General features: G+C 45.5%; 1 long non-coding RNA gene across 2 annotated transcripts; it reads left to right on the top strand.

The window, feature by feature from the left end:
* Nucleotides 1-12,065: 12,065 nt before the first annotated feature.
* On the top strand, nucleotides 12,066-24,441 carry LOC103658318. 2 transcript variants are annotated; one of them, XR_567125.2, is made up of 3 exons: nucleotides 12,066-12,132; nucleotides 17,413-17,662; nucleotides 23,828-24,441. It is a non-coding gene; the product is annotated as an uncharacterized LOC103658318 (long non-coding RNA). The 2 variants fall into 2 exon arrangements; XR_567126.2 differs by lacking the exon at nucleotides 12,066-12,132 and adding an exon at nucleotides 12,191-12,312.
* Nucleotides 24,442-26,290: the final 1,849 nt, after the last annotated feature.

Here is a 26,290-nt window from a genome sequence, read left to right as displayed (position 1 = left end):
AAATTCTGATCCTTCCCACAGGAGGGCGAAGTTCTGTGGGTTCTCTTTTGAGACTGAAACAGAAGAAAGCATTTGCAAGATCAGTTATGGAGTATTCTATGATCTGTTTTTACTCATAACACTTCTGATACCAAATGTGTGGTTTTTCTCCAATCCACATCAACCAATTCTCCTACTTTCTGGACACCAACTAGCTGTCCTACAATTCAGTTTTGATGCTAACTACTCAATCTTTTCAGACTCCACGGCTTTAAGGGCTCAGCCATCATTTCAGATGCTGGTTGAAAGTATCAGGTCCCCAGGTCACCCATATTGTGACCAACTTGGCTACAAGGTCAAGGATTGGCACAAAACCCCACCCTCAGATTTGTTAGAATGACTCACAGAAATCAGAAAAATGCAATGCTTACTAGTAGAGTTTATTACAAAGGACGTGAAGGGGTTCAGGACACACTAGTCCAAAATATGGCACTTTGGTATCCTGAATATCTTAAATGGAAGGAGTTTGAGAAAACATAAGAAGCAGGAAAGTCACTCTGCCCACCCACACCACCTTGCTCTTCCCCCTGAAAGCAGGAGAGAAATATCCCATGTGAGAGGAACCCTTTCTCTACCAGGAGGAAGGGAGACATCCTTATTATCAGAGACAGGGAATTTAGGAATTATAGGAAGTATAAACACACTTTGTTAATGCTCAGTATTGACTACCTCTGGTCCAATCTCCTCTGCCTTGCCAATTCTTCACAACTGTATTGTTTCTTTGTTTAAAAGGTGTAGAAGCTTTCTGCCTGGGTCACTTCTTTGGGTCCTCATTCTCTTGTGAAGGTTCCCATGTACATGTCAAAACTTAGCACAACTTGCCTACTTTTCTCCCATTAATCTGTCTTTGTCAGTTTAATTTTCAGACCAAACCAGGGACTCTAAGCAGGGCAGGGGAATCTTTTCCTCCCCTACAGATATAATGAACAGCCAGATGAAGAGGTACATGGGGTGAGGTCTTCAAGTGTCCCCAGCTCAGGAGCCCCTGTTCCATGAAATTGGGGTGTGCCACCCTCCTGGCATATGGATGTGTTCGCAGACTTGGAGCCTCCCCAAATCCCATTGTTTAGGCGTTTTTGTAGAGATTGATCATGTAGACATGATTGATTAAACCCCCGGCCATTAGTGATTAAACTCAGTATCCAGTCCCTCTCTCCTCCAGGGTTTTGGGGGTGGGGTTCCTCTGGCAATCAGTCCCCATCCTGAAACTACCTAGGGACTCTCCAAGAGTCACCTCCATAGCATAAACAGGTGTGGTGGAAAGGGGCTTGTTCTGAATAACAAAACCCATGCCTATCACCTCTATCCCTCAGGAAATCCCAAGGACTTCAAGAGCTCTGTGCCAGCAGTCAAGGGCAAAGATCAAATACATAATTATTGTTCCTATTATTATTATTATTTGTATTATTATTCTACAGCCTCTTTTCTCCCATCTCCCACTCCAGCCACATTATCTCTTGTAGAATATACCAAGAATATTTGCTACCAGGAACTCAGCTCATGCTCTTTCCTCTTTCCCAGAGGGTCATGTGGCTAATTTCCCTCATTTCTCTGTGGTCTCAGCTCAAAGGTCAACTTCTCAGGAGGCCATTCCAGCCATCCAGACTCCCTATCCCCTCATTCTGCTGTGTTTGTCTTTGTCACACTTACCACTGCCTGACATTGTTTTATTTATTTATTTATTTATTTATTTATTTATTTATTTATTTATTCTCATCCTCACCCTCAAAAAGAATATAAACTTCATAAGGGTAAGAACTTTGTTTTTTCCACTTGAATCCATAGTATCTTTATTAGCTCCTGATACATGGTAGGAATTCAAGAAACTTTAGTTGAATGGAACAATGAATGATTTTGCCTAGCTTGGACAGATGGATAGTCTTTGGGTCAAGTGTCCTGCTTATGTGTACTGGGATTGAACAAAGCACAACTTTCCAACCTTGCACTTCACGGTTGTGGGGATGCAAGGGGAGGAGGTCTTTCCCATTCCTTTCCCTTCTCTTTTGTCAGGGGAGGCAGAGCTGAAATGGGTCTTTCTCACTCCAGGTTAGCCAACTGCCCAGAGCTCAGCAGAAAATCTCAACCTGAGCGTTGCCTTCCCCTGGGAAGAGTTCTCTCCCTGTGATCTCTGTGAATTAGAACCTAGAAAAAAGAGACTCTTAATGCATGCTTGATATGCATGCAAATAGAAAAATATATGAATGAATGAATGAGTTCATGGTTGGAAGACACCGCAAAACCCAATACACGAGGATCAATCCATCTGTAGTATTTGCCAGAACAGGTGATTCAGGATCTATTATTCTATCTTCAAATGTTCCACTAGTTCAGGTTTCTCCATACCTCGTTTTAGTATGAACATTTTCAAATATACGAGCAATTGAAAGAATATACAATGATCTCATTGTACACAGAAACTTTCCCGAGACTGAACAGAAATTAACATTTTGTATATTTATATTCTTTCTTTCTCTTTCCTTACTCTATTTTTTTCTCTCCCTTCCTTTACTCTCTCCCTTACTTCTACTTTCTTTAAATTTTTTTTTTAATTAAGCTGTAGACACTATAATACTGTGCCCCTAAATATTCCAGTAAGTATTTCCTGGGAATAATAACATTTTCCTACTAACCACAATTCCATTATCACACCTGAGAATATTAACAATAATTCTATAATCTGATCTAAAATATGGAGTATCTTAAAAATTCTCCATTTGTCTCAAGAATAGCTTTTATAGTTCTTTTTTCTCTCTCTTTTTTTTTTTGAAGCAGGAGCTAATCAAGTATCACACATTGACTTTGGTCATGTCTCTTTCATCTATTTTAATCCATAGTAGTCCCTCCGAGATTTCTTATCCTTATTATTATTTTTTTAAAATAATCTAGGCCAGCATGTTACATTCTTGGTTTGTCTGGTATCATTTAAGTTGTTCCTTTGGTCCCGTATTTCCTGCAGTCCTGATGAAATAGACACTTGATTAGATTCACATTAAATACTTTTACCCAGAATACTTATGTTTTCTATAGCTGCTATAACAAATTATTTTAAATTTAGTGGCTTAAGACAGTACAAATTCATTATCTTACAGTTCTGGAGGTCGGAAATCCTACATAGGTCTCCCTGGCTAAAATTAAGGTGTTGAAAGCCTGAGTTCCTTTCCAGAAGCTCTAGGAGAGAATCTGTTTCTTGGCCTTTTTCATCTCCCAGAGACTGCCCACTTTCCTTGGTTGTGGCCCCCTTTTCCACCTTCAAAGTCAGCAACACTGCATCCATCTGGCCATCCTTCTGTAGTCACGTCTCCCTCTGAAAGTTCTCCTCTTTTAAGGGGTCCTGTGATTAGGTTAGGCTTACCTGGATCTTCAGGGTGATAATTTAATCTGCAAAACTCCTTTTGCCATATAAGATAACACATGCCCAGATTCCAGGAATTAGAACATGGACATCTTTTGTGGGAAGCAATAACACACCAACCACAACTTCATAGGTGATACTTTGTGTGTCTTCATATCAAGGGTCCCATTAGGAAACTGTCCTTCTACTACTGAAGCTAAGTTTCATGGGGTTCAAAAGTGAATTGCAGAGGGGAGCAGTTAGCAAAGCTGTGTGCCTCAGAAGTATCTGGGTGGGCAGGGGAGGGGATAAAAAAATGTAGCTGCCAGGGGCGCCTGGGTGGCACAGCGGTTAAGCGTCTGCCTTTGGCTCAGGGCGTTATCCCGGCGTTGTGGGATCGAGCCCCGCGTCAGGCTCCTCCACTATGAGCCTGCTTCTTCCTCTCCCACTCCCCCTGCTTGTGTTCCCTCTCTCGCTGGCTGTCTCTGTCTCTGTCAAATAAATAAATAAAAATCTTAAAAAAAAAAAAAGTAACTGCCAGAACCTTACCCCAAAGATTCTGAGTCATTAGGTCAGGGCTGGTGGCTGCCATATGAGGTCTTATTTCCTCCTGCAAAAGTGGGTGAATCACAGTTGCCCGAACCTGGGGCCCAGCCTTGGAGGAAACGGGTGAGAGATAACAGGTGGAAGCTCATTTTCTTGATCTCCTTCTGAGGTCTGGCCTCTGAGGGACACCTAGTTAGTGGAGTCATTTCCAAGTTTATCAACAGTCACTGGCAAGAATGAACATGCAAAAGACAGTCAAAATCAGTGAGCTTTCTCAGGGAAATGGTTACTGACAGGTTTCCTTCCTTGGACAGCAGCAGACTTATTCATCCAGGTCATCAGCCAAAAAAAAAAAAAAAAAAAAATGGGAGGAGGGCAAGGCCTTCTTGCAAAATTTTTTGCAATGTTTAGCATTTAAATGATATGAATGCTAATGAATCATGGAACTTTACATCAAAAACCAGGGATGTACTGTATGGTGACTAACATAATATAACAAAAAATATTATTATAAAAAAATAAATGATATGAATGTATTTTAATTATATTCATTTTTAAAAAAAGGGTTGTAGAAATGTTGAAAAAAATCAAATGTGTGTAAAGATAAGCCTCCTTCCCTTATTCTCCTTGTCAGAAGCAGTTGCTGTTATCAATTTGTTGTGTTTCCATCCAGAAATATATTATGCTTACACAGCATATTTATGTAGATAGGTCTGTATCTTTTTTATACAAATGAGACCATCTTGTATACACACTGTTCAATATTTTGCCTGAAACTTCATTTCAGCACAAGAATCTATTGCATTCCTTTTTATTTTATTTATTTATTTACTTATTTAGTATAACTTTTTTAAGGGCCCCAATGCGGGGTCTGAACCCCTGACCCTGAGATCAAGACCTGAGCCAAGAACAATCACACGCTCAATCAACAGAGCTACCCAGAAGTCCCTACTGTATTCCTTCTTAAACTGCATACCTTGCACAGGTGACTAGGATTTATTGTGCCACCTCCCTATTAATGTTCTTTTAGGTTCTTTCCAGATTTTGCTACCGCAACCCCGATGTGGTAATGCAACTAATCTTGCATAAACGGCACTTCCCACACATCTGAGCCTATTTTATGATAAATATTTAGAAAGGGATTTCCTGGGGAAAGGGTTTGTTCATTTATAAAGTTTAATTACTTATTGTCAAAGAGGTTGTGGCAATTATACTACCACCAACAAAGGTTGAGAATGTCTATTTCAAAACACCCTCTTTTGTATCCACTCTGAACCAACTTGGGTCTCAAACTGGAGTCTATTTTAGGAGATGCCAGTTGCCTAAGGCCCAGATTTATGAGAGTGGGGTAAGAGCGCCAGTCTAAAAATCAGAGCAAATAAGTCCTAGTCCCAGCTCTCTAATTCCCTAAAAGACCTTAGACCAGTTACTTATCCTCTCTGGGACCTAGGTTTCTCACCTGATGACAAGATGTTTGAACTACAGAAATGTTGACTCCATGATCCCAAATCTGGGGCTCCCATTTGATACGGCAATAGTCATTCACCACAATGTAAGCAGCTCAGTCAGTACACTCTGATCAAGTCCCATTATGAGCCGCTTTCATGCGTTAGGTGCCCTGTGAGATACAAAAGATAAAGTGTGAGCCTTGACCTTTTAAGGACCATAGCTAGCAAACCTTAAGGAAGTAGTGAACTACAAATGACAGCATATAACCCAGTGTCATATTGGGTGGCTTGGACTTGAGGGCTGAGATTGTGCAGAGGAGGGAGGCCTGACATCAGGCACTTGGTATCAGCACAGGATTCATAGAAAGGTACCATTTCCCTAAGATAAAAATGTACCAGGCAAGGGTGGTAGAAAGGAACCTGGGACATATGGTGTTCTAAGAGCCCAAGCCACATAATGAAGCAGCACGCGGGAGCATGGGGAAAGCCCTACACCGAATGCGGTTGTGCCTCATCACTTCTTTGCACAATCGCTGAGAAAGAAAAGTGAACTCCTAACCCCCACTACTGACATTCCTTCCGTAGCATGTCCTGTCTCAGGTGACGGCAACTCTATTCTTTCAGTTTGGTCAAACCTTCAAATCACCTTTGACTCCTCTTGCTCATGACCCATGTCCAGGCAATCACCAAATCCTATTCAACAACTCTATCTTCAACAGAGATCCAAAATCCAAGTCCTTCTCTCTACCTTCCCTGCCCCCACCTTTTGTCTGGGGCCACGAACATCTGTCAACTGGATTGCTAGGGATGCTTCTTACCTGGTTTTCTGTTTCCACCCATGAGTCCCTGCGTGCTGCTCTCAGCATAGCGGTAGAGTCATCTACCTGACTTCTACGCTGATGGTTAAAACGAAAGTCAGATCATGTCACTCTGATGGCCTCCCATGGCACCCAAGTCAAAGTCAGTCTTTATAATGACCTGCAACGTCCTACAGGATGTGAGCTGCCCCTCCTGTCTCTCCCCAGACTTCAAATCTATCATTCTCTCCCCTTCATTCACCCCTTCCCTCTTTCAGCCCTATTAGCTTCCTAGTTGGCTCCGGGCACACTCTAGCCTCAGAGCAATGGCACTGGCCACTTCCTCTGCCTAGAAAACTCTTCCCTAAGATAGCAGTAAGCTCATATGCTTGCTACTTTCTCAAGGAGTCCTACTCTATGCTTCCAACCCTCTTTATTCTGTTCTTTTTCTCATGGAACCTACTGTACCATATCATAAGCTTACTATTTTCTTACATTCGTTGCTTATTGCCTGGCTCCCTCCACCCTTGCCCCACTGGGATGTCAGCCCCACGAAGGCAGGGGTTTACGTCTGATTGCTGCACTACCTTCATATGGTGCTGGCTCATGGAAAGACCCAACGTATGTTTTTTGAAGGAAGGAATAAACAAATCATGGGATTTACTGATGAGCTGCCATGAAGAGAGAATGGGTTGGACAGTCACCATCGAAATGGGTGTTTTTCTCTTGGCCTGTTTCCATCCTCTGATAAGAAAATTAGTATACCCTGTTCTGATTCTCAGCTGGATGCCAACCTCTCCATTATGGAGTAAGAGGGGGGAAAAGCAAGAGTGGTTACACCAATCTGTCACTTACTACTTGGGTAAATCACTCTCCCCGGACCTCATTTTCCTGTCTGCAAATTGGGGGCAATGATACAAACCTCCTAAGGAGAGATTAAATGAGACAATGTAAAAAGCATTTTAGTAGGATGCCTGCCATTTTGTAAGTATCAAGAGATCTTAATCAATTGGTGATATATAACAGAGCCATCATGTCTTCCCCTAGAATTATCTTCAGGAAGGGCCTCAACGTTAGATGAAGCTCTTGGCTCTAAGGAAATTCACAGAAGTGGGTGGAGGGGGTGGGGCAGTCACGCTTCGGGGGCCCTAACCCATGACACCCTCTTTCCACCGTCCTCTCATGGAACCAGCGAATTTCCTCTTCTGTGAAGTCGCCTACCCGTGACAATCTTTGCCAGCGTAGAGGAAAAAGCCAGTTTGGGTCTTGGGGGGGGCGGGGGGAAGCTAGCTCAAAGCCAACCTTGTAAGCAAAGCCCTACCCCTGGGTGGCTCCCACCCTCTCTCTCCCCTCCCCCATTCCCCCCCACCCCTCCCGCAGGAATTCACGAACCCGCCTTTTAAGGAAAGGAGGCCGTCAAAAGGCTTGGGATGGGCTACAAGACGGCAGGGTGGGCACGTCGAGGCTTAGGAAGGCTCGCGAGCTAGCGAGCGCAGGTAGTGGAGGTGCGGCCAGAAGAGCGCTAGCATCCTGCCCGGCCCGCCCCGCAGGCGCAGGTGCGAGCCAGGGAGCAGGTGAGGGCGGCGCGCGCGCTGATTGGCCGCCGCCCGTGGGGCGACATCAGGCGGTGGGGCGGGAGCCCCGCGCGAAAGAGGTGGGGCAGAGGGGCCTGGGGCGCCGACTGGGCCCCGGTGCGCGGCCCCTGGCCTGTTTTCCTTCTTCTCCAGGTGCGATGTGGCGGGCCTGTGAGCCATCAAGCCCGGCCGCTGCCAAGTGGGTGACTAAGTCAGCTTGGTGGGAAGGGAAAGTGACTTTAGAAAGAACGAAAAGGTTTCCAGGCCGCCTCCAGAGCCCCCCCTCCCCATAGAAAAGGCATTTTATTGGCCACTGCGTTGAGTATTTTACATGCTCGCCCACTGGATTCTCACAACAATCCTAAAAAGTAGGGACTATTTTAAATTCCCATTCTATAGATGAGAAAACCGAGGCCCAAAGAGGCTAAGGATTGCCCACCCACTGGAGTCAGCAGGTGCTGGAGTCAGGCTTCCAACGCTCAGCTCTTTGCGTCCAAACGGACTGAATCGCTATCCTTGTGTTTTTTTTTTTAAGGACTATAAGTTGCCGTTCATATGGCATCGTCTTTTAAAAATAGAAATATAATTGACATGTAATACTATATTAGTTTCAGATGCAGAACATAGCGATTCCAAATATGATGATATACAACAAATAATGATCACAAGTCTAGTTAACATCTATCATCATGTATCATCAATTTTTTTTCTTGTGATGAGAACTTTTAAGATTTATTCTGTTAAGCATCTCCTTTATCCTAGATTTGCTTAAGGACTTGAAACTGATTTCCCATATTGTGGGTGGTGACAAGAAGCCCCCACACACCTCAACCTCCGTCTGCAGAAAACCACACTTAGCATCCTTCTATCCAGATCCCCTTCTCTAGAATTCCTTATGTCACTGAATTAGCAAGTCAGAAATTTAGGAGGGGTCCTCATTGCTCACCCCCACCAGTCTCTTCTGGGGGCTGAGAGTGTGCTCTCTAAGACTTCCATGTCAGCCAGCTCACCCTTCTTTCTTTATGCCTTGTGGGGCTTTCTCTGGCAGGGAAGACCCTCCTGACCTCCTCTCCCCACTTGTCATCCACTTGCCTGAGCCTGGACTCCACCCCTGCTGAACAAATCAGGCCCATTCAGTCCATAAGGTCCTTCTGGGCAGAATGTGACCCTGCCCTCTTGACTGCCAGGCATAGTGGTCTCAAATATTCTGCCCTCAGGACCCCTTTACACCCTTACAAATGACTGAGAACCTCCAAAACTTTTGCTTCTGTAGTAATATCTATAAAACCATTATTTTAAAACAATAATAAAGCCATGACATAACAGAAACATAGTTATAAAAAATACCTGTAGTTTCCAAAACAAAAAAATAATTAGAAGAGTGGCATTGTTTTACATTTTTGCAGATCTTATTGGAAGCCAGGTGGTTTCTCCTATCTGCTGCTGCATTCCATATGTCGTGATATTACCATAGGCTCTGGAAACTTCCACTGTCCCTTCCTCAGCAAGTGAGTGAAAAAGGCAAATAACATCTTAAAGTATTGGGACAATGATTTTGACTTTGTGAACCCCTAGAAGGGCTTCAGGGACTTTCCAGAGTCCCGAGGCTATAGTGAAACAGATAGCCATTTTTAGCATGTTTGGTCTTGTTTTGGCTTTGTTTCTTTGTTTTAGGTTTTTATTTTAATTCCAGTTAGTTAACATACAGTGTTACATTAGTTTCAGGTATACAATATAGTGATTCGACACTTCCATACATCACCAGTGCCCTCCTTAATCCCCATCACCTATTTCACCCATCCCCACACCCACTTCCCTTCTGGTAACCATCAGTTTGTTTTCTATAGTTAAGAGTCTCTTTCTTGGTTTGTCTCTCTCTCTCTCTCCCTTTTCTCCCTTTGCTCCTTCATTTTGCTTCTTAAATTCCACATATGGGTAAAACGGTAGGATATTGGTCTTTCTCTGACTGATTTATCTCACTTAGCCTGATGCTCACTAGCTCCGTCCATGTCATTGTTGCAAGTTACAAGATTTCATTCTTTTTTATGGCCAAATAATATGCCATCGGATTAGAGTCCAGCAGAATAAAAGATGCAAAATAAAAACAGAAAGCATATTTTTTTTTTCCTATAGCTTTCCCCACAGGGAACCACTATGAACAGTTTCTTGGGCTTCCTACCCACCTGATCTATATGGATAGACCAGCAAATCCACCTCTTTCCCCATTAACAGATATTTTACATGTATCTATGTTTTATATGTATTGATGGACATGGTCCATTTATATGGTCAATTGATGGGCACTGGGGCTGCTTCCACATCTTGGCTATTGTGGATAATGCTGCTATAAACATCAGGGTGCATGCATCCCTTTGAATTAGTGTTTTTGTATTCTTTGGGTGAACACCGGTAAGTGCGTTTGCTGGATTGTAGGGACAACTCCCTCTGCCATCGAGCCACCTGTCACCCCTCACCTGTCTTCTCTGCAAAGCTGACAAAAATGAAGTGCATAGAGGTGAAATGACTCCCAGGGTCACACAGCTCATTCGTGCAGCTGGAAGGAGAACCTGGCCTTCTAGTCTGGCAACTAGAAAGTGGGGAGGTCATTGTGCACCTGGATGACTCAGTCAGTTAAGCGTCCAACTCTTGATTTCAGCTCAGGTCATGATCTCAGGGTCATGGGATTGAGCCCTGCACGGGCTCTGCACTCAGCGGGAAGTTTGCTTGAGAGTCTCTCTCTCTCTCTGCTCCCCACTCTCTCTCTCTCTCTCCCTCCCAAATCAATAAATCAATCTTAAAAAAAGAAAAGTGGGTCGGTCTTACTAGTTGTGTGGGTACAGAGCGGAGTCCAAGATCAATCACTCAGAAATACTTTGTCGAAGGTACAAGCGCTGAGGCAAAGGCTTGCACAGCTCGGGGCCATCGAACTTCACAACTGCAACCAGGGCAGGTCCTAGACTCTTAACTGAGACCAGCTCCTAGTTAGGGGCACTGGTGAAAAACTGATAGTCATGACATTTAGGAAAATAAAACAGACTGAGACAGAGCGGGATAAAGTGGTCTCAGAGGCTCCCAACTCTGAGGTTTCTGCTCAGAGGGGTGTGTGCGGTCAATGCTCCCTAAATGAGCGGTGCGTGGTGTTGCCCTCCGTCAGAAGTCTGTTGTAGCATCTGGCGGCTGGAGCTGGATTCTCTGCTACCCTGCGAGGTTCGTGGCATTTCACTCCGTTCCAGCAGCACTACTGATGAGCCTTGCTCTAGATAAAACTTCGTAACATACTAGTCACCATAAGTCACCAACCTGACAGTGTTAGCTGTTCAGCCCAGACATGAGTGAGGTGAAGAAATCGGGCTTCCGGAGCCTGACGGATCTGGTTTCAGAGCCCAGCTCCATTATTTTCAAGCCATCAATTTCAGGGCACTTCACTTCTTTAGTCCTTGTTTGCCCCTTTCTGCAATTGAGAATAGGAAAGAATCAGTAAAGACATCTCTCAATTATACTAATAGAAATTAGGATTACTTTAACTTTCCAGAAAGCTAGAAAAAAATGAAACATATGTTTCTTAAACCATTGAAATAGGTATTATCTGGACACTTAAAGCTCCGATGTCCCACTGACAGGTGAGTACGTACTTCAGCCTTCACTCGGAGCTTAAATATTCTTATTTTGGATGCCTGTTTTATGGCCTGCTGTGCCTCCTTTGAATTAATTTAAGAAGGCAGAGATGTACGTAATCTATTTTCAAGCACATTTAATCACAAGGATTCCAATTGCATAGGTTGGACCTTACGAGATGAGAGAAAATACATAAATTTGTCTCAGTCCCAGTTCCTGGCACAGAACTCCTGAGACCCTTATAATTTCCCAAGAGATTGGAGTACTAGGAAAATCTTCTGTTCCTTTGTCTTTGACCCTGTTCCTGACACAAAGGTGCTAAACGCCTTGGAATTTCCTGGGTGACAGGAGTGGTTTTTGTTCTAATGAGGTGACTCTTGGGGGGCTCCTGGATGGGGCTGGTCACCAGAAAGAACAACCCGTGGTTAGAAGGCCCACCCCCATTCTGCAGTAAGGGGAGAGGGTGGAAGTGGACTTGATGGTGAGTTATGCCCCTGTGATGAAGCCTCCATAAAAATCCCCAAAATATGGGGTTCCCAGAGCTTCCAGGACAGTGACACACCCCAGTTCCACGAGGTCAGAAGCTCCCGTGCTTGAGACCCTCCCAGACCTCACCCTATGTGAAGTTTCTTCATCTGGTGTTTCATCTGGGTCCTTTATCATATCCTACGAGAAACTAGTAAGCTGTTACTCTGAGTTCTAGGAGCTGCTCTAGCGAATAAATGGAACACGGGGAGAGGCTCACGGGAACCTCCGATTTGTAGCCAAGTGGGACAGATGTTGTGAGTACCCTGGGACCTACTACTTGTGATTGGTGTGAAGGGAGCGGGGGCTGTCCTGTGACACCGAGCCCTTGCCTGCGTCATCAGATGTTATCTCTGAGTAGCGTCAGAGTGGAGTGAAGTTGGAGGGCACGCAACTGGTGTGGCAGAATTGCTTGTGGGGAGAATCCCCACATCATTGTGAGTGTGGTATTGGTATCAGAAAAGAGGAGAAACATGGCGGGTGGATGGCATGGGGGGAGGGGAGTGGGTTTTCTGACATAGACCTTTATGCTCTTGACTTGTGTTATAGACACCTTAATTGAAGAAGGCTGTAGGATTTTATGGAAAGAATATACATAGGCTTTGGATTCTGACAAGCTGCACTGCAAAACACGGGTACATGAGAAACCCTTACTAGAGTTAATTCTGTTTTAGAATCTGTCAAATCGTCGGTGACTCACCTCTCTGCCCCAGGCCTTGCCTTTACGGTGTTAATCCCAACAGAAGTTACAGGATACCCAAAGACTGGGAGTAGTCAAAAGCTCTTCGCCCCCATCTAAGGCAGAGCTAAGCAACATTCAAGTGTTGCCCACGCCCCTTCCAGCCCTCAGCCCAAGGCAGGTGTTGTAAAATGTAGGTTTCATTTTGTGTGGATACAGTGAGGCCCACAGACCAGAAGGTGACTGCCATTGAAAAACTAGTTTTTTTACTCACAGTTACCAAGAGAAGGGGGCACATCGCACCACTTGAGGCCACTCAGGGAAGCAGCAGAGTGGGTCAGGAGTCAGAGAGAGCAAAGGGAACACATTGCAAGAGTCTGTATTGCAGAAGCAATGGGCAAGGCAGGTTACGCAGGCTTAGAATTGGCTAGTTTGAATAATTTCAGCAGGCTCTGGGCTGTAGGGGCTGTCCTGAGTTGTCTGGTGCCCGGTCCTGGGGTGATTAGCGTGGGGGAATATTGGCCGGGTGCTTAACAGCCCTGTGAGAAGCTGATAGAGATGTTTGGGGGTGAGGTCTTTGGATTGGTTGGTTTGCATGTGAAAGTAGCACTTGCCTGTGGGTCCTTTAATGTTTCTAGAAATTGGCTAGCCATGGGACGGGGAGTCTCTCTTGGGTCAGCAAGGTCAAAGCATCAGAAAATGTCGAAAATAAAGAACATGATTAATACAGTAGGGCAGGGACCTTGACTCTGTGATGCCCCAGAGCAGTGGGTCTGCAAAGCACAGCCAAGCTTCTCAGCCTTGACCAGCTGACCGAAGGTGCGAGATGTCCTGAGTCCTATTAGGTTCTCCTTGGGCCAGAGTGCTGGTTCTCCTACTTCCATTGCAGTACAGAGCAGCCGGGGTGGGTGTTTACTCTGTATTCTGTAGCAGAAACAGGGTGCTGAGCCAGAATGGACGCCCCAACAGGAAGGCTCGGAGGAAGAAGTTCTGCAGGCAGTGCGTTTTCTGCTTCCTCGTAGCCATTTGGCTCTTGTTTGCTTTCCAGGAAAAGGACGTACTGAGATTGGTGGACTTGCTTCAAGCTTCGTTAAGTCTGTTTGTTTCCTGAGGAGAGGGGCTCTCACGGGTGCCTTCTGTCTGTCCTGTGCACCCCTCCCCATCACCACTGCCCTGTTCTACACCGAGCCCTGGCCCCTCCAGGGGCTAGGAGAGACAGAACCTTGCTCACACTTGCCTCATTCTGTTGGGAAGGGCTTTATCATGGACCATTTTTTAGGGCCTGGGGAGATTTTAGAAGGCCTGACTGAAGTGAGGACAGGAGCCCTATTCAAGGCATTACACATGTGGACCTTCTCCTTCTCCAGGAGGTGCTGGGGATGAGGCAGAGTCCAGCCAGCAGTTTAGCATCTCGGACAAGCGGTAGGAAAGGGATCCCAACATCATTTGATGAATGGGCACTATTCATCAGAATGGAATGTCACTCATTCAGCTTTAGTTTTGTTTCTTTATATATTTTAAATATGGACAATACATAATAATTGCTTTAGCATTTCTAGAAAGAGCATTTATAAATATTCGTCCTTTAGTTTTTATTTGGAACATTAATTCTACCCATCTAGTTGGGGCATCATGAGCTGAGTTTTTACAGAGCATCTGTGGGGGAGAAAGGTCAGTAGGATTCCCAAGCAGGAGCTTCTATCTCCTTCTCCAAGCCCCTTGGAATTCTAGCATCCAGAGAAAGTCACAAACCCCCAAGTGCCCTGGGGATGCCCGTGGACCCTTCAGGAGGTCCGGCTGGCTCCTCTGGGAGAGCTCTAAGTGACAGGGAAGAGCTGACAGAGAGAGGGGAGGGTGCCTGATGAGGAGTGAGATGAGGCCAGGCACAAGTAAACGACCTGCTTTGTCTTCTCAGAGCCCCCTGAGAGAGGGTTAGGTAACAGATTGGCTGAAGCCACTATTATCCTGGCCACGAAGAGGGTCAGGGAAGGCAACTGGGAAGACAGAAAGCCAATGCTGATTTTCACCACCTGTTTCCTCTTCTAAAGATGGCGAGTTCTAAGGAGGAACGATCACCGGCCTGGAACCGTGGTGTGTCCCACACTGCAAACTCTGAGAGGCTCTGAGGGAAAATTAAGTCGCTTTGGAAAAGAAAAGGAAGAGCTTTAGGAGTATGGGGGAGGGGAGGGCTTGGAGCCCTGGAACAAAAAAGTAAGGCCACGGTGGCCAAAGCACAAGCTAGGGGAAGAAGAACGTCATTGGAGGGAGATTGGGATACGTCCTGCTGTGTGGCATGTGAAAAGAGAGAACTCTTTTCAGACTCTCCATGACATCTTCAGTCAAATGGAGATCCCTCATTCATGGCATGTTTCAGGTTTACTCTCTTGGGGATACAGCTAAGTGTTGAGTCTTACTGTGAGGCAGGCACAAGGGTGAGAACAGAGGATGCCCCGTGACATGCTTATTTCTACATTTTGGCCAAAGACAGTCCAGCGGCCACATCCAAGCTCAAGGTTTATTAATTCTATGTGTTTCCTGTGAGGAAGAGCTGTCCAGATCTGTCTCACCCACCGGGACTGGAAGGGCCTCTACAATCAGGTCATTCTTACCCGTCCCTGCCTCCGGTGCCTAGCCCAGTGCTTGGCGCAGAGTAGTTACTCAGTTACTGTTTATTGCATGAAAAGATTTCTGAGGATTTTCCTTATCTTCCCATCGCTACCATCCTAAGTCTAGGTTGGACCTGCACCATTCTCGTGTCTTTTCCATCGCTCCCATCCTTCCAGGCTCTCCCACTGCAAACGTACCCTGCATGCCATCACCACTGATCTCCAACACCACCTTGACTGTAGTTTTCACTAACTTATCAAACTTTAGCACTTCTATCCTCCCCTCCTTGGAAATCTTAAATCTTACAGGTCGATGTGCCTAGAATCACATCTACCTAACTCAGGTGTGTCAAAAGCTCTTGCAAAACATTCTGAGTGATACAACTGTGAGTTACCTGTGGTAGTTAGTCACTACTCTTTCCAGTTTTCTCTCACCCGACACAGAGTAGGAGGGAATTTTCCTGCCTCTTAAGCTTGGGTGTGGCCACTGGATTTGCATTGACCCAAGAAGTGGAAATGAGTGTGTCACTGGGTAGAAGCTTTAAAAAGCTGTGCCTGATTTGCCACGCTCTTCTTTTCCAGGAGAAAAGTGACACTGGCACACCCTCAGCCCATCTCCTGGGGTGAGAACCTCACGGGGGAAACCCCCGGGGGCTGATCTGAGACAGGCATATGGCAGGAATTGCTGTTCCCATTTACAAAACAGGAACCATTACTACCTCATATGACAGGAGGGAAGTGGGAGGGAGGCTACATCACTTGCCCAGGTCATCTGCTATTCAGGGGTAGAACCAAGATCTCCCTATTTCCAGTGGGAGATCTCATCACCAAGGTGGCCCCACCTGATCCCTTCAGGAAGACATGCAGATAGAGTGAAAGGCATGGAAGCTTTGTTGTTAGACTGACCTGGTTCAAACGCCAACTTTGGTGTTTACCAAGGAGTCCCAGTTGGCAACAACAGCAGTCTGTCTCGTAAGTTTATGGGAAGGGTGAAATAAGCTAGGGTGGGGAGCCCTGGCAGGCATGTGTAGGGACTTGGTGTAGGTCAGATAGCTTTGTCTCTTTCCCAGTCTGGCTGTCCTCTTGAATCCTGGATTGACCACACCCACTGACACCTCCGAGGTCTTGCTCACAGTGTGTTCTCTAATTATAACCCCCACCCAGCTCCTCCCCACACCCCTCTCAGAGCCTAGCTGAAGTCCTCACATTTCTACACTGCACCTGACGTTTAATCAGCCAAGATGGATTTAACTGTTAGTGGTGAGAAACTGATCTCTCTAATTATACCTGACATACCTTGAGGGCACTGGCTAGTCTCAGCTTCCTGCATCCCTTCTGGAGCTTGACCTGGCCCCAGCCCTGTCTTCTATTGAGTGTCTCTGGGCACCTCCCGTCACGTCACTGTGCCTAGTTCTTCCCTTATACATGTGGGGAGTCCCTGGAGGGGCTCTGAAGACTCCTTCACCCATGACCACCAAGTGAGTAAATTCAACTGGGGTGAGTCTACAAATAGGAAGTGACCCCCAGGAATGGGTTGGCTTTCCTGAGCACCTCTATGAACCAGGCATTTTATCCAGTGCCTTGCATTACCTCTAGTTGTCAGAAGGACCCTAGGTCATGTGGTATTTATAGATTAACACACATTTTGGAGGTATTTGGTAACTTAATTGGCAATAATCAGTTGAGAATGATTTCTTATTAATAACCTGATATGTATGTATCAAGGACAGCACTAGCGAATCAGAGAGATGAATAAGGTAGACACGATCCCTGGATTCATGGAACTCACAGACCATTTGACAAGACATTGAATGATTCTGTCAACCCTCCCCCTCTGGCACATTGTTGTGTCATTATATTCCACATATGAGAAGCACCATAATTATTGTGATTACCTCTAATTTGGCCCCTTTAATAAATTGTCACCAAGTAATTTTGTAGACACTATGTCATTTGCTTCTTAGAACATGCAGAAGAAGGGGTATTCTTATTGTTCACTGATGTTCTCTAAATGCCCAGCTCAGTGTATGGCACACTGCAGGGGACAATTTTAATTGAATGAATTTCCATTTTATAGGTGTAGTTCCTGGGAGGTTTGCCCATACCAATGGGGAACAGGAAGCTGGGACCAAAGGAGTGAGTGCATTTTGCTCCTTCATGTTACTTCTCAAAAGAAATACCAGCTCTTTGCTTTCCCCCATTTACCCTCACCCTCTTCCTAAAATGACCACATTTCTTGTTTTGTCTTTCAGCGTGTTCTCAGCCAATCACCGTGCATGTGACTTTCTTGTTTGATGTGGCCAGTTGCGGGTCCACAGTATTTCTATTCCCAGATAAGAGGCATGAGCTATGGAGGCCATGGTCTTGGAGACTTGGATCAAGTGTGACCCCTTCTTCAGCTCCCTTTGCAAGTGGCCAGACCTTTAGTTGTTCTGGAAGAGAACTTCAACCGAAAACCTAAAGAAATGCCTTGAGAAAGAAGCTGACTCCCCGCCCCTCAAGGTAAAAAGTGAAACAGCACAATCAGAGTAGCCTCTTATAAGCCAAATTAAATGAGCTAATAAAAATCAGTGCTATTAAAATGTTCAGCTCACCTAAACACAAAGATTGTTGGTTTCCAGTCTCTCTGATTCTAATCCAGTAACTCTCACCAGAGGTCTTCATCCAGCTTGATAAGGTTAGGGGTTTCGTTTATAGGTGTGTGTATGTAAAGTAAATCTTGAAGATTTCCTCACTGCTCAAGGTGTCTGGAGTTCTGTTGGGTGAGTTTATGTTTGAACCTTAGCCTTCTCATGTGAGTGGTAGAGAGAAGCGTCTTTTCTTCTACTCTGATCTTATAGTGTGAATATCCACTCAGCCATCCACTCAGTCATTTATTCACTCAGCAAGCATTGACTGATGACAACCATGGGCCAGACACTGTGCCTGGCACCGCAGATATACAGCCCCCAGCCTAGCAGTGGGGTTTGGGGGTCTGGACAAATAACCAGGCAAGGAATGTACAAAGTTCTCGGCTCTGGTCCCTCCAGGTCTGGGCTCCATCAGCAATCCTCCCTCTTTGGAAGTATGATCAGCTTCTCCCTCTTCTCTGCTTCTCCCTCTCTACCAGCTCTTTTTCAAAGCTGATTTCATACCATAAAACTTCACTCACCTGGTGGTCCTCCGAAGTATCATTCTACTTTCCTCTCTCGTCATCCAGACTTGTAAGCAGAAGAATCTACATTCCAGAGTCTACCTCTTCATCTTCACTTCATTCCTCAGTCCGTGGCAATCCACCCACCACCTTCAGTCATTACACCCATGACTTACTTCGAACCCGCAGTCGCTCTTATCCTTTTCTTTCTCATGTATTTAATGGTGTTGACCCTCTAGCCTCTGCTCTCGGAAGCTTCATTCTCCTGGCTCTCCTTGTCTTCTCTTATTCTGTCTCCCTTGTAGTGGCTCTCCTCCTCCTGCCTCTCAGTGCTGATACTCCCAGCAGAAAACCTGGCCTTCTTCTCTGGACACACTCTCTCCCTGGGATATTTTATTCACTCTCATGGTTTTAAAGTAGAATTTACCTACTGATGGCTTTGATATCTAAATCTCTGGACAGAGACCAATCAATATTTGAATTGAAATCAGAGTATCTGCTAGATATCTACCCTTTGATGGCACATATCAGCTTAAATTCAACTTGTCCCAAACGAAACTTAGTTGGACATCCAAGAGAATCTTGGCTTTTGTCTTCACTAAGAGCCATCAATTTCTGTATTTTTCTTTTTAAAATCAAAGCTTAACCTCCTTCTTTCCTTTCTATCTATGCCCTTTTCCAGCTCCTCATCATCTCTCACCTGGATATATTCCATCTCATTCTATATCTATCCATCTCCTTCTATCTCAATCTCTTATTCCCCACCAACCATCTCTCACCTTGGCCTTTCTTTTCCCTGATCCAGCAGGTCTCCTTAGCTCATGCCTAACTGCTTGCAGCTCTGTCCACTGAGTAACTGCTATGGAGGTCTTTGTGAAAACCCATATCTGACCAAGTTGCCTCCCTACCCAAAACCCTTCAATGGCACCCATCACTAATGGGATAAAATATGAACTCCTTAACCTGGAAGTGCTGGGTGGTCTCCATTTGCTCTTCCATATCCACTTGCCACCTTTCTTTACCCTTCTCTAACCTAGGAGACTAACCTTATAGACTGGTTCAGCTGGGCTCATTTGCTCTCTGGCCTCTGCTTGGGTTTGGCCATTGGGAGGTGCCAGAAGGATGTCAGGAGGCAAGAGGAGAAAGAAGCTGGGATATTCTCCTCCTGCCCTCTGGACCCTGCCAGAGTTTCTCCTACCAGAGGCTCCAGCTCCAGTGGTGTGGGAGTGGGGACTCAAGGGTTGAAGCCAAAGCCACCATTTCCTCTTGGGTTCTAGTAAAAGCCTCTCGTTTTGCTCCTTTTAGCTTAGGGGAAGTGGGGCTGCTTGGCTCCGAGTTGCTAAGCCCAGATTTCCCTCAACCCTGCCCATATCCTTCTAATCGTCCCTTCATTAAACTCTCTTTAGTTCCCCTGCATCTTTCACCTATTTCCTGCAGTGCTCGCTCAACTGGTGACAAATGAGGCTTTCTGCAGCCCAGCCTCTGCTTCATCTTCCCAGTTCCATCCTCAGGCATTGCACCTCAGCAACGTCCTACTGCCTGCGGTTCTCTGGGGAGCCATGCTCTCCCTTACCACCACGCCTGTGCCCACGCTCATCCTCTGTCTAAGTCCTAGGGCATCACCTCATCCTAGAAAGCATCTGTCTGTCCCAAGCTTGGTTTAGGGTTCCATATATTTTCATTGAATTTATCACCTTCTTATTAAACTCCTCTTTTATCTTGGCATTTAAGAGCATTGAATTAAATGACAGATGGCTTGGGTTCAAACCCCGATCCTACCTCGATTTGCCCCTCTGAAAAACAAGTCACTACCTCATAAGATTGCAGGGTTGGTTACATGACGTAATGCATGCTAAATGCATGACGCAGGGCTGGACACAGAAACATTCAGTATCTGTGTGCTTGTAGTCACTGTCTGCCTCTTGCTCTTGACAATAAGCTCTGGGAAGAAAAGGCTCTTTTCTTATTCAACTTCCATTGCCCAAATGTAATTTAATAACTGGTATAGAGTGGCTGCTTAATGAAAAAGTGTTGAAAGAAAGAAGGAATAAAAGAGGGAAAAAAAGAAGGAAAGGAGAGAAATAAGGAGAGAGAAAGGGGGGGATGCCAGGCTTGAAGGAAGCACCAAGGGCAGCAGAAGACAAGAAAAGGAGACCCTCCTTGGCTGGGGTTGGGAAAGGAGTGGAGGGCTGGAGGGAGCATTAGAAAAGGAATCTTAGAGTTGGCCACATGTGTGGTGCAGGGGAAGGGTGCTCCAGGCAGAAACAAGCCTACGCAGGAGGCAAAGGCAGTTGGCTTGTGAGGGCGCAGGGCACCCAGGAAAAGAAAAGTGGTTGGATTCTGTTGAACAAGGGCATCTAGCAAGAGCTGAAGGTCGTGGGAAAAGGGGAGACTGGCAAGGCAGGTGGAGCCTGGAGCACTCTTGCATGTTGCACTAAAGTTGGATTGTATTCTGAAGGCCATGGGGAACCACTGAGGAATCTGAATCAGATGTGCTGCCCACCACCCTTTCCCATCTCTGAACAGCCCACGCCCAGCAAACAACACTTGCCCAGCATCATCTCTCCCAGCTGGCATCATCGTTACCAGCTGACATCGTCGACACTTGTCACGTCCAGGGTGACCATTGGGAGAAAGCTGTGGCATAAGACAGATCTAGGTTCTAGGTTATTGGACTTACTGAAGCCTCACTTTTCTTCCCTGTACAATGGGCACAAGACACTGTGCCTTCCTGAGGGAGATGTTACGAGGTAATGTGTGTAAGGCTCTTCATGCTCCACCGATGTCCCCTGCTTTTTCTGATATTAATGTTACGGCCACGGGGCTTGGCTGTCTTGGCTGCAGCACCCGCCCCCAGGAGATGTTCCTGGTGAGTCAAAACAACTTCAGTCATCTGTGGGAGGCCCTCCAAGTCCCTGTTAGGCTCTGAAATGTGAAGAGCTTCAGGCTGTTTTTCATCAGAAGCGGTCAAGATTGCTTAAGTTTCCTTTTATCTAAGCGAAGAAAATTGCACTTAAGCTCTGGGAACAGATAGCTACCAATATCCTCAAACAGTAGCAGAGGGATGATTGGCTTCCTAGTTCGAGTTTGTTTTGTGCCTTTGGCAGCACGCAGGACTGATGGGAGGGCACACACAGCTCCAGCTTGCCTCTCTGCTGTCCATTTCTTTTTTAATATTTTAAGAAAGAGAGAGAGAGGGGCGCCTGGGTGGCGCAGTCGTTAAGCGTCTGCCTTCGGCCCAGGGCGTGATCCCAGCGTTCTGGGATCGAGTCCCACATCGGGCTCCTCCGCTGGGAGCCTGCTTCTTCCTCTCCCACTCCCCCTGCTTGTGTTCCCTCTCTCGCTGGCTGTCTCTCGCTCTGCTAAATAAATAAATAAAATCTTTAAAAAAAAAAAAAAAAAGAAAGAGAGAGAGAGAGCACATGAGCCTGGGGAGGGGGAGGGAGAGAGGGGAGGGAGAAGCAGATTCCCCACTGAGCAGGGAGCCTGACTCCCGCTTCAATCCCAGGACCTTGGAAACATGACCGAACCGAAGGCAGCCACTTAACTGAGCCACCCAATCACCTGTCAACTGTTCTTCATTTTAAACAGATTTGAAAGTCCATATAGTCTTGAGAATCAAGAAACCATTCTTGTATACTCCTCTGAAAAAATCGAGCTCGTGGGATGTCCCCTGGCCTTTACCTTAACTCCTGAGGAGATAAGGAGGCATCCTGACAGTGGGTGGGGTAACATATCACCGGTCACCTTCTTATCCTATTGAAAATGTCAACTCCAAATTCACATTCCAGTGTAACAGCTCTTCCTGATCTTTTAGAAGTTAATTACCTCTTTATTGATAAAGAATAGTACTATAAGCCATATGAAATTGCTGTTTCGTGGGTCAAAAATGACAGAATGCTGGCAATTTCATATGGCTTAGATTAATACAAAGCATAGTGAAAACAGTTTACATTTTTTCTCTCTCTCCTATTCTAATCTCCTGCTTCCTCTCCCCAAAGGCAACGGCCATACTAGTGACTTGAGAAACAATTGTGTACAATTTCAGAAATATTTTACACCCGTATTAATTTATAAACACACGGAAGCATGATATGCACACTGTTTTTTTTTAATCTTTATTTCTCTAGCTGTGTCTCTTAGAAATCATTCTAACTAACTCATTGATGTATTTAACCAGTGCCTATGGATACGAACGTTGTTTCCCGTGTTTTGCTATCATGAAACAATGCTGTGACAAATGTCCTCACACACATCTTTGGTTTGTGCAAGGAGATGTAGCATAAATCGTGAAAAGGAAACTATTAGGCTAATGGGCTTGTGATTAAAAATTTTGAGAAATATTGACAAATTCCTCCTCAAAATAGGTTATACAGTTGCATTCTCTCTAATAGCACGTCTTTCTTGCTCTATAGTCTACACTCGATGCTCGTCAATTTCATGTCTTTCCCTCATGATGGCAGATAGTTTTTGGCCCATATGAATAGCTAATTATTTATTTATTTATTTAGTTATTTATTTATTTATTTATGAGAGCGAGCGAGCACAATTCGGGGGAGAGGGGCAAAGGGAGAGGGAGAGGGAGAAGCATACTCTCCGCTGAGCTGGGAGCCCGATGAGGGGCTCCATGCCAGGACTCTGAGATCATGACCGGAGCCGAAGGCAGACGCCCAGGTGCCCCCATAAAAGGCTTATTTTAATTAACAAAGCTAAACCAGAGCAGCAATGCTCAGAGGGCAGGTCATTGGCCTGTTGGCTCTCAGATCCACCCCCATTCTCTCCCAGGCTGCTTGGTATGGGGGTCAAGGGGTAGGAGCCCGAAGCAAATTTGTTTTCCAGACTCTCTTGCCCACTGGCTTCTGTTAGGGTTAGAGGGAGGGAAGAAGCCAGGACCCTGTTCCCTTTCTATTTCCGGTGGCATTCCCTAGCCACTGACTCTAGTTCCCCTCAGGGGCTCCCTCCCTCAGGCCCCAGCTCCAGCTCTGTGGCCTGGCTCCTGGGCTCACTATGCCTTGTTTGCCCTTTTAGCTTTGCCAATATCTTTGTAACTGGTTCCCCATCCTCAGTCCCCTCTATTGAATTATCTGCTTTAGTTTTGTGGGTTTGATCCCTCCCCCCTCCGCCACCCTTAACCAGTCTCTGAACTGGTATACCCAGAGTCACAGAAGTGAGGAGAAATGGCCATGTTTTTATCCTCTTGGTGGGAATGGAAACTGTTGCAAATTTTTTTTGGCAAGCAGTTTGGCAATGTGTTTTAAGAGCTTTAAAAATGAGCATGCTCTTGCCCTATCTTTTAGAGATAGGTGTTGAAATATTTATGAATGAAATGATGTGTGTCTGTGATTTACTTCTAAGCAATCTGGGGGGAGGATAATTGAGACACTGTCTAGATCAAATGAGATTGGTCACAAGTTGATAGTTGTTTAAACCGGGTGAAGGATACTTAGACATTCATTACACTCATCTCTTTACTTAGGAATATTTGAATTTTTCAGTAATAAAAAGTTTCCGTGTTCTCTCCCTTCGTTTTCCAGGTTCCATGGAAACCCGAGGGTTGCTGCTCTGTGTGCTTTACCATCTTCTAGCAACGCCCTGACCCCTGGACGCTCAGGTGCACGGTGTCCTGAGACGCTGACCCCAGACAGCTTGGCGCCCCGGCTGCGTAGCCCCTTGGTGCCCTGCTTGTCGCTGTCACCCAGTCAGGCTCCGTTAACTCTCATGTAGTCATCCCTGAGAATGATTATTCTCTGAATTGCTTTTTGTTTTAAAGCAGCCAGGAATGCTCAGCAACGGATAAGTGTCAATTTTGAGGGTACTGTTCAAGTTCAGGAGAGGGCCTCACTGCTTGGCTAGAACCACGCTTCCCAGCCTGGTGCCAAAGAGGACACTATCTCTTTTTCGTATATTATTCCAAACCCCTTAAAGAAAAAAAAAAAAAAAAAGAAAGAAAGAAAAGAAAAAGAAAAGCTAAATATTTTTCCAGCAAGCTCATCAATCTTTTCCGTCTCAAGGCTTGGCAGGCTCCCACTTTTTACCGATCCTGCTGGGACCCTGGACTTTGGTGTCTGACCCTCTCATCTGTTTCTCTCATCTATGGAACATAAGAACTAGGAAGATCGGTAGGAGAAGAAAGGGATAAAGAAAGGGGGGTAATCAGAAGGGGGAATGAAGCATGAGAGACTGTGGACTCTGAGAAACAAACTGAGGGCTTCAGAGGGGAGGTGGGTGGGGGAATGGGATAGGCTGGTGATGGGTAGTAAGGAGGGCACGTATTGCATGGTGCACTGGGTGTTATACGCAACTAATGAATCATCGAACTTTACATCAAAAAAAATTTTTTTTAAATAAATAAATAGGGGCGCCTGGGTGGCACAGCAGTTAAGCGTCTGCCTTTGGCTCAGGGCGTGATCCCGCCGTTATGGGATCGAGCCCCACATCAGGCTCCTCCGCTATGAGCCTGCTTCTTCCTCTCCCACTCCCCCTGCTTGTGTTTTCTCTCTCTCGTTGGCTGACTCTATCTCTGTCGAATAAATAAATAAAATCTTAATAAATAAATAAATAAATAAATAAATAAATAAAAAGTTTCTTTCAAAGCCAAATCTCAGACCTTGCAATCTACTTTCTAGGAATTTATCCTAAAGAGATTACTAAATGTTAAAAAAAATTATCTTTAAGGATAATTTTCAACAGCATTCTTTATAATAAACAATTGGCGACAATCTAATTTTGCAACAGTGGCAGGGTCTTACAATAATTTCAATATATCACGTACTGCAAGCTGTTAAGCTGAAAAAGATGTTGCAGAAATAAGAGTACTGTCACAGATGCTCATGATGCTTTTTGTTTGTAATGATTTAAGTAAAAAAACAAGTTATAAAAGCACGAGATGTGGTAATCCAATGAAAAATATATTTCCCTGTGTCTAAGGGAGGCTGTGAGGGCTCCATACCCAAGTAGGGTCAGTGTTGTCTCTTCGTGGACGGGGCTGTGTTCTTTCTCGCTTGCTTGTGTGCACTTTCTGGCTCGTTTCTTGCTGTTCTTATTATGCACTACTTTTGAATTACCAAAAATGACTAGCACATTCTTTCTGCCTCATCTCCCTCTTTTCCTTCTTTCAATGGTCCTTTTTGAATGAACCTCGATTGAAGGTGTGCATGCATAGGGTTAAGGGACTGAAGGGGGGTCACACCTTAGCTTCTTTCTAGCAAATGCCAATTATCTGTTAACTTTTGCCGAGAGGGCTTAGGAGAAAACGAGCAGTTTGGGGACAGAGGGGGGAAAAGAGCAAAGTGGGTGCTAAGGCAGACGGGCGTGGCATATTGCCCTCCACACTTGACTGACACCTGCGATGGGGAATGTGGGGGTGAGAGGATGCGGATGACAGAGAGAGGCACTGCCTGACACGGCCCCTTCACATGCCCCCAGGTATCCCGGCCTTGTCCCCTCCTGCATGCCTCTGTCTGTTGGACTACTGGTCCTCCCTCCTGGGATTGGCCTCAGTTTTAACTTCGCCTGCCCTTCAGCACATGATGCCTCATTTCAAGTGATGCTCCCTTCTTGATATCTGCCATCCCGTCTGCTGTCCCGTTTTTGGACATGTGATCTAATAATAAGGATAAAGAACCAAGAACTAAACTATGTGCCAGAAAGACCACAAGGAGCTTCATAAACACCATTTCCGTAAATCACCAGCACTACAAAGGTGATAACATCCCCCTGTTTAGACCTGAAGCTGAAAGAATCAGAGAAGTGAGTTGACTTGCTCAAGGCACCCTAGGCACTGGGGTGGGGATGTGGGGGGCAGAAGTGGTTTAAGACCAGGTTCCTGCTCTTTCTGCTGCATGGTAGTTGCCTTCATGCCTGTGTTTACACCAGGGAATGTGGGCTCTGGAGTCAGGCTGCCTGGGGAGATTCCAGGCTCTGCCTCATTCTAACTCTGACCCTGGCAGACGATGAACCTCCCTGTACCCCTGGTTCTCTATCTGTAGGACAGTCTT

This window comes from Ursus maritimus, unplaced genomic scaffold (assembly GCF_017311325.1).
Source record: "Ursus maritimus isolate PB19 unplaced genomic scaffold, ASM1731132v1 scaffold_8, whole genome shotgun sequence".
NCBI classification, from domain to species: domain Eukaryota; kingdom Metazoa; phylum Chordata; class Mammalia; order Carnivora; family Ursidae; genus Ursus; species Ursus maritimus.
Note: the sequence above shows the minus strand (reverse complement) of the source record. Positions and strands in the feature narration are given on the sequence as shown.